The sequence below is a fragment of the Pristiophorus japonicus genome, chromosome 2 (genome assembly GCF_044704955.1).
Source record: "Pristiophorus japonicus isolate sPriJap1 chromosome 2, sPriJap1.hap1, whole genome shotgun sequence".
Lineage (NCBI taxonomy): Eukaryota > Metazoa > Chordata > Chondrichthyes > Pristiophoridae > Pristiophorus > Pristiophorus japonicus.
In genome coordinates, this window is record NC_091978.1 from 173,120,742 (window position 1) to 173,134,588 (window position 13,847).

The 13,847-nt window shown below is 45.0% G+C and overlaps 1 protein-coding gene across 11 annotated transcripts in view; it reads left to right on the plus strand.

Annotated features, from left to right (window-relative positions):
• Positions 1-13,847, plus strand: part of rbm47 (RNA binding motif protein 47) — a 286,762-nt gene that overhangs the window by 211,579 nt on the left and 61,336 nt on the right. The window contains exon 1 of one of the 11 annotated variants that reach the window (XM_070870349.1): positions 5,441-5,483. The exons of the other annotated variants lie outside the window; for them this stretch is intronic. The gene's annotated coding sequence lies outside the window, so the exon portion shown is untranslated. Of the gene's footprint in view, positions 1-5,440; positions 5,484-13,847 lie in introns of those variants that run through there. 11 annotated transcript variants of the gene reach the window in all.

Here is a 13,847-nt window from a genome sequence, read left to right on the forward strand (position 1 = left end):
CCACAACGAATTGAGCTACCTGCTCAGGGTGGTATTGGAACTCGCCTCCTGAGTGGTGCAGGCATCTGAAGCGCTGCTTCAGAACTCCAATGGTTTTCGCCACGATATTGTAGGTTGCTCTGTGGCTCTTGTTGTATCTTCTCTTGGACTTGGTGTAGGTGTCACGCAGGGGGGTCATCAGCCAGACAAGTCAGATACAATGCTCTCACGCAGGGTGTGCGCATCATGGATGCTGCCTGGAAATTGAGCATTCACTGCCAGTATAATATGCTGGTGGTCGACAACTAGCTGGACAGTCACCAAGTAGAATCCCTTGCGGTTCCTGAAAACCTCAGCATCTTGAAAAAGTGCTCGCATCGCAATGTGCGTACAATCTATTGCTCCCTGCACCTTGAGGATGTTTGCAATTCTGGAGGAACCTAGAGCCCTCTCACTCTGTGCCTCCCTGGTCATAGGGAAGCTGATCAAGTTCCTCCTGCATGTTTACAGGGCTTCAGTGACCTGTCTAATGCAGCGATGTATGGCATGCTGAGAAAGTTCGCAAATGTCACCAGCTGGGGCCTGAAAAGAACCCGAGGCATAGAACGACAGTGCCGCGGTGACTTTGACCTCGACAGACAGTGCAGTTCTGATGGTGCTGGCAGGTTGCAGGTCTGCCCTTATCAGCTGGCATATTTCAGTGATAACCTCTTTGTGGAAGCGCAGTCTCTGAAGGCAGGTGGTGTCGGGCAAGTCGAGGTAAGACTGCTTCTCCTTGTATTTGCGGGGGGTGTTCCCTCCTGATAGCCAAGTTGTGTAACTTGGAGTAGACCACAACGAATTGAGCTACCTGCTCAGGGTGGTATTCTGTCATCTGTCTGTCACTTCGTACATTGGGCACATAATGTAGTGCAGCGTTCGTTCGGTGATGTCGAGTCTGCTGCATGTATTTGGTCACCAAGACAGGCCCCATTGCAGTGGCTCTCTGTTTTCCATCGATTGCACACAAACAAGGAATGTCCGGACGAGCACACCCCTTCAATTTCAATCGGTCACAGTGTGGTCAAGATGTTTTTAGAGATGTTCACATCAACTCCAATGACCTGCAGAGTACATCCGAACTCTGCCGAGGTTGAAGCACAGCAGCTTTTTAAAGGACGCGACTTGTGATCTACAACATGGTGTCCATAACGCTGTGATTCGTTCCGGTTAGTTCCACTTTTTGTCGGCGGTTTCTGAGTGAGCGAATAGTGAGTGAAATGTGTGCGAGGTGGTGTAATTGACGCTGGGTGACCTCCAGGGCCGCTAGTTTGGGTAAATATGCTCTTTACGACAAAAAACTGTTGCCGGGCGTTAATATTGAATCTCGGCGTTAATTCCGTGCGGAAAGTAACCCTGGACAATATTATAGGCGTTGAATTCGCCCATCCTGCTGATTCCGCCCAAAAAAAGCGGGCAGGCGTAATATTTTTTCTCAGCATTAAGCACACGGGGAAAGTAACGCTCGGCGATAAGTTTCTGAAAAATGCCCGCCTATTTCCATTTTGTGCCAAAATGGGCGATATATGGGCTTTATACGTCATTTCAGCGGTTAAATGGGCGTTAAGTGGGCCTTAAGCAGGCAAAAAAAGTGGAGGTTCTAGCTCATGGTCTCTAATAGGCCCTACCCTTTCTTTAGTTACCCTCTTGCTCTTAATATATTTATAGAACGTCTTTGGGTTTTCCTTAATTTTACTAGCCAAGAATTTTTCATGCTCTCTCTTAACAGTTTTAATTTTACTTCTTAATTTCCTATATTTCTCCAAAGATTCTATAGTATTTAGCCGTCGGTATATGACATAAGCTTCCCTTTTTTTCTTTATCCTCCCCTGTAAGTCCCTAGACATCCAGGGGGCTCTAGAATTGTTATTCCCACCCTTTTTCTTTAAGGGCACATGTTTGGCCTGAGCCCTCCGGATCTCCTCCTTGAATACCTCCCACTGTACTGACACTGATTTACCTACAAGTAGCTGTTTTCAGTCCACTGTGGCCAAATCACTGCTCAACCTAGCAAAATGAGCTTTTCCCCAATTTGGGACTTTTATTCCAGGCCTCTCCTTGTCCTTATCCATAACTAACTTGAATCTGACTAAATTATGGTCACGGCACCCAAGTGCTCTCCCACTAATACCCCTTCAACCTGCCCAGCTTCATTCCCCAAAACTAAATCCAAAACCGCCCCCCTCTCGTGTTGGGCTTGTTACATACTGACTAAAAAAGTTCTCTTGAATGCAGTTTAAGAATTCCGCACCCTCTATACCCTTCACACTATATTTGTCCCAATCAATATTAAGGATAGTTAAAATCCCCTGCTATTGCTATTAATCCCCTATGATTTTTGGCCTTCACAGCAATTTTGCCTACATATTTGCTCCTCTAGTTCCAGATGATTGATGTTTTCCTGCAGTCCGTCCATCAGTACTCACACCCACTAAACCAGAAAGGCACAAAATGACAGGTCTGGCATGATTCCATTCTTATTAAATGGCGGAGCAGGCTTGAGGGGCCAGGTGGCCTACTCCTGCTCTTATTTCTTATGTTCTTATGTTCTACCACCTGGATAGGATACAAGAAAAAGCTTGTCATCAATCAACATAACAAAAAAACAGATTATCAGGTCATTATCACACTGCTGTTTGTAGGAGCTTGCTTGTGCGCAAAATGGCTGCCGCTTTTCCCACATTACAACAGTGACTACACTCCAAAAGTACTTCATTGGCTGTAAAGCGCTTTGAGATGTCGGGTGGTCATGAAAGTCACTATATAAATCCAAGTCTTTCTTTCTTTCTTTCTTTGTAGGAAATCTCTCTTCACCTATAGTATCTGACCACATCTCCCTGTTCAACCTTTCTTGTCTTTCCTTACTTTAACAGCACTCCTATCAGTTTTCATGTTTTCTTCATTCTAAGCTACAAACATGTACCTCCTCCTTATATTCTCATTGTGTTGAAATAAATACCAATTGCAATTTCTTCTGCTCTAGCTCATTCAGCCTCGATTATGCTGTAAATTCTATGATTCTATCTATGAAGAAAGCACAGATCCAGCTGAAGAGTTGGCTTTGGCGTAATGGATTGAAAGGCCTTTTGCTGTGCTGTAAATATTATGTTTCTTTCCCTCAAAGCTGTGGAACTGTCTACATCTCTCAATATGTCATTCCTCTTACAAACTCCAAGCTTGATGTCACATTATTGATTCTTGATTTACTCCATTTTCTCATTTGTTCTTGTGAACTATGCACCTAGACCCTTCATCTGATTTCTCAGTAAACACAGATATAATAGCTGAATGGAATCTGCAAGAACGAGGTAGCAGGATGCAATCTGAGATAGTCACTTTCCAGGACACATTGACAACATCTGCTTGGCTGCTAAAAAAGCAATAGCTTATGAAGTCGCTCATGTTTGGATCTCCCACTCACTGGACTGTCAGGTCCAGTTTAGTGATTTAGCTGCGATGTATCAAATAGGAGACAGAATTTTTACAGAAACGATCTTCATGAAAACACATTTGGCAGTTTTATATCTCTGTGTTTACAATGTAGTCATAATAGTCATAATGTACATAATAGTCATTGAAACATATCCTCATGAATGTTAAATCTCAATGAAAATTATGCACACCTTTACTCTCTCCCCATATCAAGAGAGATTTTCCAAATACTTTTGATGAAGACAGTGCCCCTTTCATTTTTCTTTTGTGAGTTAGCGGACAGATTTAATAGGGCTGATCCCATGCTCCAAGTGGGCGGCAGCACTCACCGTGTAGAAAATCGGGCTGTACAGCCTGCAAATATAAAAAAAGGCAGAAAATCACAGGCTGTGCCCTCGAAATTTCCCACAAAGCACTCCCTGTAAAAACCACTATCTGCTAGGAGTATGGGATCGTGGGATCAGCACCCATGGCTGTAGAACTCTTCAAGGCTCAACATATCGAATCTGATGGCGAGGTAAGATCTGACTATATGGTTCACAGTGAGTTAACTGAGTTTCTGTGGGAACCTACTTTGTGATACATTATTGCCCAGATAAAGACAAAGTTATCTATTAGTGTGTTTTGATGTTTTTGCCATTGGCCTTTTTATTTTACAAGTAGGATATATGATATTCATTACAAAACTGGAGAAAAGTTTTTAAATTCGATTTATGGACACTTCAAGTGGCTGATCCTTATGGTGACACGTTTGCCATTCTATGCTCTACAGAGCTGCAAGCAGTCCAGTTATGTTATTAGATGTAATGTCACATTAGTTGTGAGTGTGTGTGCAGTGTAAGAACAGCCTTAAGGGATATAAAAAGTATGTATGTGAAAAATGCCAAATGAAGCAAAGAGCAAATTAGATTAGTGCCCATTTGAGTTGTAACTTTGCAACTGTCAATGGTTTGCAGTACTCTAATATTTCCTGGCGTAGCTACTGAAAACTGATAGGGATCCAACATAGCTAACAGCAGAATCCAGAATCATGCAGTCTCGGAATGCTACATAGTGCTTGGAGTCCTGTATTCTCCAGGTTGAACTAGGTTACACTGGTACGTTAGATATTTCCATGCAGGTGTCTTCCAGTATTGGGGGAGGGAAATGGGCTCTCATAACTAAATTATGGTTTGAAAGTAATCATTAGATGAATATATCTGAATAAGTTTAATTGGCCCTGTTGTTGCTAGAAGCCCCCGAGGACATTAGTGCACAATAAAGCAGTAGTGGTGAGAAGTTGTGGCTCCTCCCTCACAATTTCCCAATAAGCCTGATCACCCAGGAAAGGCCATGTATGGAATGGAGGCACTCCTTTCAGAGGAAGGGAAGGGAAATTGGACGGTGCGTCTACCCACCCCACTTTCGCAAACACAACTAGCCAGCTGGCACGAAAACGGCAGGGACTCAGGAACAGGTTGTTTTGGACAGAGAACGGTGTGTGCTCCAGCAGGATCTAAAGATTAGGGGAAAGCAACTTACAAAATGGTAGAAAAACAAACTGCAAAATGAACAACAATTTGTTTCTGAAGGAAAAAGTGTTTGCCAATCTACCTAAAATTATATACATGGGATGGGAAAGTGGGATATATATTAAGAATCCATAAGATGAGTCAATTCTTGTGCTAGTTTAAAGTGTGAGGGCTAAAAATCAAACCGGTCATCTTATTCGCCTATTTTCATTGTGATGGTTCCTATGAAAAAAGTCTGTCAAATGTTTATTCATGAAGTTGGTCCCCTTTAAATATAGCGTCAAAATAATTGTTGAAAGATTCATATTCAATGGACTTTACTGATTGTTATTCATCCAGTTTCCTCGGCATGTCAGGGTCAGCACTCTGCTATATGCCAGTTCTCCTGCTGATGTCATCAGCTTTCAACTTTTAAATTAAATCTTTAAAACAAAAATCAATTGAAATGGACAGAACAATACAAGAATGTTACAGTTAATCAGCTCCATTTATATGTCTGATTCTTAAAACAATCATTGACAGGTAAGCTTCCATATTTAAATGTTTATTAACTGTGGTCTTTTTGAAGCACAAAGTGAGTTGCCTTTTACTGTATTTGTATTGTTAGTGTTCTCCCTGCCCTTAACATTATCAGTCAAGCACACCTCAGGGGAGATAAAGAAAATGGCCCAGAAATTGGATTGCCCACTCCCATTTTTCAAGCATCTAAGGGGCGAATATGGCAGGTAGACCACTCGCGCCCATCCCGTACCGGAGGTTCACCGCCCACCATATTGGCTCGGAGTCCTCCATAGGCATACAGGATACATAGAAACATAGAAACATAGAAAATAGGTGCAGGAGTAGGCCATTCGGCCCTTCAATGCGTTCATGGCTGAACATGCAACTTCAGTACCCCATTCCTGCTTTCTCGCCATACCCCTTGATCCCCCGAATAGTAAGGACTACATCTAATTCCTTTTTGAATATTTTAGTGAATTGGCCTCAACAACTTTCTGTGGTAGAGAATTCCACAGGTTCACCACTCTCTGGGTGAAGAGGTTTCTCCTCATCTCGGTCCTAAATGGCTTACCCCTTATCCTTAGACTGTGACCCCTGGTTCTGGACTTCCCCAACATTGGAAACATTCTTCCTGCATCTAACCTGTCTAAACCCATCAGAATTTTAAACGTTTCTATGAGATCCCCTCTCATTCTTCTGAACTCCAGTGAATACAAGCCCAGTTGATCCAATCTTTCTTGATATGTCAGTCCCACCATCCCGGGAATCAGTCTGGTGAACCTTCGCTGCACTCCCTCAATAGCAAGAATGTCCTTCCTCAAGTTAGGAGACCAAAACTGTACACAATACTCCAGGTGTGGCCTCACCAAGGCCCTGTACAACTATAGTAACACATCCCTGTCCCTGTACTCAAATCCCCTCGCTATGAAGGCCAACATGCCATTTGCCGCCTTAACCGCCTGCTGTACCTGCATGCCAACCTTCAATGACTGATGTACCATGACACCCAGGTCTCGTTGTACCTCCCCTTTTCCTAATCTGTCACCATTCAGATAATAATCTGTCTCTCTGTTTTTTGCAGCCAAAGTGGATAACCTCACATTTATCCACATTATATTTCATCTGCCATGCATTTGCCATACAATCCGCAACTATCCAGGAAGCTCATTCTAATATTAAAATAATATTAAAATAAGAATGCTACATTGGTTGTGAAATTGGTCTGTGCCTGACTTGCCATATGATAAACTCTCCCAGAAACTCATGGCACCAACAGTCAGGAAGGACCCTGCAGCATTGCCACTTAAAGCGCTAATCTGCTCCATACAGGTTAGTTGCTAGTTTGTCCTGTTAGGTTGCAGGTCAAATTCTGGACCTTCTTTCGCTAACTTCTTCGTTCCATTCTGAGAACAACTTTGTGTTGGTCCTGAACTGCTTGTGTGCCTTGCAAATATTTTATTTCACTCACTGGGGGGTCTGGCAGCACTGTCTTTGGTGCTCCGCTCCTCCTCCAGCCCCAGAGAAGACAGCAACGAGCAGAAGAAGATAACAGAAGTTGGAGGAGGAGGGCACAGCATGTCTTCAGGCGACACATTTCAGACCTCAACCTGATCTAGGAGCAATATGTGAAGCACCTGCGCTTCACCAAGAAGGCCGTAACTGTTATGTATGTAACTATGTAATACTTACCACCAGAGGGCGTGACTGTTGGAGTCCGAATGGTCACCTGCACACACGTGCCGGGCCAGTATAAAAGGTTAGCTGCCATGTTGTTTAGGCACTCTGGAGTTGTAATCAAGAAGACTGAGATCACACTAAGTTTAGCTCACAGTACTCAGCCTCGTGGAGTTCTTGTATACATAACAGTAACGGAGCTCTGACATCTGCTGCACACACAACTGGAGTCCCAAGCCAGAGCATCAAGTACACTGTGGCTGTCATGGTCACCGTGGCCCTTAACTTTTATGCCACAGGGTCATTTTAGGATGCAGCAGGTGACATCAGCGACATCTCACAGTTCGCTGTTACCTCTGGTGTCCCCCAAGGATCTATCCCTGGCCCCCTTCCTATTTTTTATCTACATGCTGCCCCTCAGCGAAAACAAAGTGCCAGTTTCCACATATATACTGATGACATCTAGCTCTACCTCACCACTACCTCTCTCAACACTTCCACTATATCTAAATTGTCAGACTGCTTCTCCGGCATCTAGTACTGAATGAGCAGAAATTTCCTCCAACTAAATATTGGGAAGACCGAGGCCATTCTCTTCGGTCCCCACCAAAAGCTCCATTTTCTAGCCACGACTCCATCCCTCTTCCTGGCAACTGTCTGAGGCTGAACCAGACTGCTCGCAACCTTGGTGTTGTTTTTGGCCGCGAAATGAGGCACCATTATTAAGACCATCTATTTCCATATGCGGAACAATGCCCAACTCTGTCCCTACCTGCTTATTTGCACTCCTGGATGGCCTCCCACGTTTTGCCCTCCATAAACTTGAGGTCACCCAAAACTCGGCTGCCCGTGTCTTAACTCGCACCAAGTCCTGTTCACCCATCACCCATGTGCTCGCTAATCAACATTGGGTGCTGGTTGAGAAGCGACTCAATTTAAAAATTATCATCGTTGTTTCCAAATCCCTCCATGGCCTCGCCCCTCCCTATCTCTAATCTCCTGCAGCCCCACAACCCGCCGAGATGTCTGTGTTCCTTCAATTCTGGCTCTTGAGCATCCCCAATTTTAATCACTTCACATTGGCAGCCGTGTTTTCAGCTGCCAAGGCTCTAAGCTCTGTAATTCCCAGCCTAAACCTCTGCACCTCGGTACCCTTCTTTCCTCCTTTAAGACACTCTTTAAAACCTACCTCTTTGAGCAAGTTTTGGTCATCTGTTGTAATATCTCCCTATGTGGCTCAGTGTCAAGTTTTGTTTGATAACGCTCCTGTGAAGTGTCTTGGAATATTTTACTATTTTAAAGGCGCTGTATAAATACAAGTTGCTGTTGTTGTTTACTACTGCTTCAGGAAGGTCACTAATGCACTCTACTGTAAGAGGAACTCCTACATCGCCTTCCCCATGGACCAAGCGAAGCAAGATGAGAAAGCAATAGGCTTTGTTTGCATTGCAGCCTTCCCCAAGTTATAATGAAAGCCCTGCCAGCACCAGAAATCTCACTGAGTACACCATCGGCATGGTTCTGCTGCCTGAACTGCAGTACACTCCTGACCGTGTCTCCAAATTTGTCATGGTGTGTTGCATGCTGCACAATTTTGCTATACAGAAGGACCAGCCCTTACCACCACTTGGGCAGGAGCAAGAGAAGGAGTGGCAGGAGCAGAATCAATCACTAGTCCCCCTAGATGCCAGAGCTTATAGAGAACAACTAATATAAGAGCGTTTCACCTGAATCATCCTTCCCCTCCCCAATAGACCAACAGTCCTGCATTCTTATAACCACTGTTCTCACCACCACTATCTGATTGCCTTCCTGCAGTCCAGCATCATGGGTTTGACTACAATTAATAACAACATAACCAAATCAAGAACAAAACACTTTACTTGAACAAGTCAATTCATACTTGTATAACAGTTAACTATGCAAGAATCACCCATGTGCAAACCATTAATGCCAGTCTCCTGCGCTTTTTTAGCTATCCCAGTGCTCCGACAAAGTGTATCTCTAGTGGCTGCAGCTTGGGAGCTGGAAAGTTGCTGATCTTCCATTGAGGACACCAGATGACTGTGGTGGGTGACCTCGAGTAGGTCTGGATTTTGAGGGCCTGTCTGCAGACTGCAGCATCTCGGCGTGGGCCGAGGCAGTCTGGCCCAACTGGCAGTGTAGCACTGACAAGGGCGCTTGGGGTGAATGGCGGGCGAGTCGGCATGCTGTTATCCTGGGAGTAGACAGCAGGTGCTTCTTTCATGGAGCCAATGCCACTCTTGTGGGGCTGTGCCTCAACACTCCTCCAGCTCTGCACGAGAACAGAGCGCACAAGCAATGTGATACTTTGGAAGCCCCTGTCAACACTGGACCTCAGGGCCAAGATGGCAGCAGTCTAAGTTTCCATGACAACAGTACGAGCTGGCATGGAAGCTGGTAGAGCTGTCACCAGAGACTGAGGGGCCAAAATTACCCCTTTCGATAAGACCCCTGGCCACCTGAAAGCACCGGTCATGGGTTGGTGCAGACTGGCCGCCGGGTCTCCGCGGAGGGGCTGCCATTTTGAAAATTGCCCTTCCTCAGGTTTGGAGTGGTGCAGGGGACCGCTCCACCCATTTTCCTGCCACAGCATGCACACGCCGACCCCTTACCAACTGGCGGGGACCCCTTCATGAAATTGCCCCTCGGGACATTGCTCTTTTCCTGGAATTGTCCTGCGGAAACGGCTCCGCCGGTCAGTGCCACTGACAGCTTTTGCTGTCGGTACACTCTTTGTGGCTTGGCAGTGATCCTGCCCTTTAAGGGGAGGTGGCGCTGCCGGAAACGCCATCTTATTTTTTATTTGTTGGCCGACAATTATAGCCACGGATTCTGCCGGTCGCAAACAGGCATCCTGACACCACCTCTTGGGTGCCAGGCTGCTGACCCAGCCGAAACCGTCGCTGGTAGCCCAGTGTTAGCCATAACGTGACTGCAGAGTTCGCAGCGGCCCTCCCCTTTAACTGAATGGAAGTGATGTTGTGACATGCCAGTGCGATGACGTCATCAGTGCGGCACTGATGCCTTGCAGCGTCGGCCACTCTGCCCTGTCCCCACTTCCGCCCCGATGATGAGGCCACTTCTCCCCCCTGCTCCAAAAAAAGCACGAAGGCTGCATTTCTCTGGTTTGGCCCATCCATGCATTGGGGCAACCGGAACAGTTCGAAAACTGTCTGTGCCAACTCGTTTCGGGCACTGGGCAATTTCGGCCCCTGAGTGGTTTGTGCTGTATGCCCATCCACCTTTGTCAGTAAACTGGGTCATCAAAGTCATCATCTGAGCTCTCTGCAGCAGGGCTGGGATGTGATCTTGGCTGCTGGTGAGTTGGCACCTGTGCATTCCCGTCCTCCTGTCCTAGCTCTTGCCCAGGCATTCGCCACATTAAGACCTCTCCTCTTGCCCTGGACTGTTTTACTTTCAATGGATTTAGCATTACCTAAATTTTTGACGTGTGCCAAGTTGAAGTATCATGTTCCCAAAGCATTACTGCAACACGCTAAAAAATTCCACAAAAAAACTTAAAATAGAAAATACAGGGCAGGTTCATCAGCATCAGTAAAGAGAAAAGACAGGTTAATGTTTTGGGTGTAATTCCTCATTAGAACTAAAAACAGAAAGATTAACAAGCCTTTTAGCAGAGTTGGAAAAATGGTGGGAATACTCACTTATTTTACCATTGCTTGGGGTAAGGTAACGAGCCTCACAATAAGACGTAAAGTACAACAACTATTGGTTTAATATCAGGAAACACTGCAAGCGTAGTTGGGAATTTTTGGGGAGGAGATGAGTATGCTGGAAAGGTGGCACAGCGATCTTGCTGTTTTAAAACATGTACAAGAGGACCTCCCATGTCATTTCTCACAGCAAGTTGGATGATACGCTGTTTTATAAGGATAAGAGTATTATATCATGTAATGCACAATGTATTATTCCGCTGCTGGGATGAAGCTGTGTCCTTTTAATGCCATAAAATCTAATTGTTAAGTCAACAGATCGTCAGGTCAGTCATAGTTTTATCGAGAGTCTGTTTAGATTGTAAAATTCAGGCAAGTTTTAGGCTATAGTCAGAACCATCCTACATTAAGCAACTGGTTTCTCATTTTTTCAAGATTATTATAAAGACTGAAGTGTGATATATAGTGTAACGCACAGTATATTTTTCTACTAACCTGTGACCCTTAAGGCGAAAAAGTCCATTTGTTGTAAAGTAAACACAGACTCTGGTCAATCAAAACTTAATTGTCTCATGAGGAACTCTGCTGATTGGAACGTGCTTCTCAGTTTCACGCTGCAGCTTAGATGCACCCAGTAATCGAAGACTGTTTTGCATCTGTAACAAAGTGTGACATTGAGAGTGCTAGGGACATAGAAACATAGAAAATAGGTGCAGGAGCAGGCGGTTTGGCTCTTCGAGCCTGCACCGCCATTCAGTATGATCATGGCTGATCATTCAACCTCAGTACCCCACCCCAACCTTCTCGCTTGATCCCTTTAGCTGTAAGGGCCAAATCTAACTCCCCTTTGAATATATCCAACGAACTGGACTCAACAACATTCTATGGCAGAGAATTCCACAGGTTCACAATTCTCTGGGTGAAAAAGTTTCTCCTCATCTTGGTCCTAAATGGCTTACCCCTTATCCTTAGACTATGTCCCCTGGTTCTGGACTTCCCCAACATCGGGAACATTCTTCGTGCATCTAACCTGTCCAATCCCGTCAGAATTTTATACGTTTCTATGAGATTGCCTCTCATTCTTCTAAATTCCAGTGAATATAAGCCTAGCCGATCCAGTCTTTCCTCATATGTCAGTCCTGCCATCCCGGGAATCAGTCTGGTGAACGTTCGCTGCACTCCCTCAACAGCAAGACTGTCCGTCCTCAAATTAGGAAACCAAAACTGCACACAATACTCAAGGTGAGGCCTCACCAAGGCCCTGTACAACTGCAGCAAGACCTCCCTGCTCCTATACTCAAATCCCCTCGCTATGAAGGCCAGCATGCCATTTGCTTTCTTTACTGCCTGCTGTACCTGCATGCCAACCTTCAATTATTGATGTACCATGACACTCAGGTCTCGTTGCACCTCCCCTTTTACTAATCTGTCACCATTCAGACAATAATCTGCCTTCCTGTTTTTGCCACCAAAGTGGACAATCTCACTTTTATGTGCATCTGCCATGCATTTGCCCATTCACCTAACCTCTTAGCATCCTCCTCGCAGCTCGCACTGCCAACCAGCTTAGTGTCATCTACAAACTTAGAGACATTACATTCAATTCCTTTGTCTAAATCATTAATGTATATTGTAAATAGCTGGGGTCCCAGCACTGAACCCTGCGGCACCCCACTAGTCACTGCCCACCATTCTGAAAAGGACCCGTTTATTCCCACTCTTTGCTTCCTGTCTGCCAACCAGTTCTCTATCCACATCAATACATTACCCCCAATACCATGCGCCTTAATTTTGCACACTAATCTCTTGTGTGGGATCTTGTCAAAAGCCTTTTGAAAGTCCAAGTACACCACATCTACTGGTTCTCCCTTATCCACTCTATTAGTTGCATCGTCAAAAAACTCTAGATTTGTCAAGCATGATTTCCCTTTCATAAATCCATGCTGACTTGGACCGATCCTGTCACTGCTTTTCAAATGCGCTGCTATTACATTTTTAATAATTGATTCCAGCATTTTCCCCACCACCGATGTCAGGCTAACCAGTCTATAATTCCCTGTTTTCTCTCTCCCTCCTTTTTTAAAAAGTGGGGTTACATTAGCTACCCTCTAGTCCATAGGAACTGATCCAGATTCCATGGAATGTTGGAAAATGATCACCAATGCATCTACTATTTCTCGAGCCACTTCCTTAAGTACTCTGGGATGCAGACTATCATGCCATGGGGATTTATCGGCCTTCAGTCCCTTCAATTTCCCTAACACCATTTCCTGACTAATAAGGATTTCCCTCAGTTCCCCCTTCTCGCTAGACCCTCGGTCCTCTAGTATTTTCGGGAGGTTATTCGTGTCTTCTTTCGTGAAGACAGAATCAAAATATTTGTTCAATTGGTCTGCCATTGGTCTTGAATTTCTCTGAGAGACCTTTTGGGGGCAGATCTAGTGTGGGTTGAAAGAATTCCTTCCCCACTAGCTGTGCCACAACACCGTCCCATTTTCTAGGTCACAGGTATTTACATGGATCTGCTGGGTGCCCACACTATTAATAGTGGAACTGAGGCACCAAGCTCTGGAAACTCATTGTGGCCCTGGCCGTTGTGTAATGCTGGATCAAATGATTTGGATGAAAAATATGGCCTCTTTTATTTGGCAGCCTTGAGAGGGAGGGGAACCCAGGAGAATGAGACTCAAATTGCTGTTAGCTCCTTTTGGGCCATCAAGCAATCTACCCCCTCCACTGTGTTTCCACCTGCCAGCCTCCATTTAAATCCCATAAATGGTTCACTATCTTTTCCAGCAGACAATCCTTTTAAACTGAATTTGAGGTCAAAATGGAGAACAAAACCCTCAGTACTGCACTGAGTGTTAGCTGAGATTTTTTGTGCTCAAGTCTCTGGAGTGGGACTTGAACCCACAACCTTCATGACTGAAAGGTGAGGGTGCTACCAACTGAGCCACAGGGAGAGGGATGCTGTTATTGATCTAGACAGCTGTTAATCGGTCGAGCCCAATGA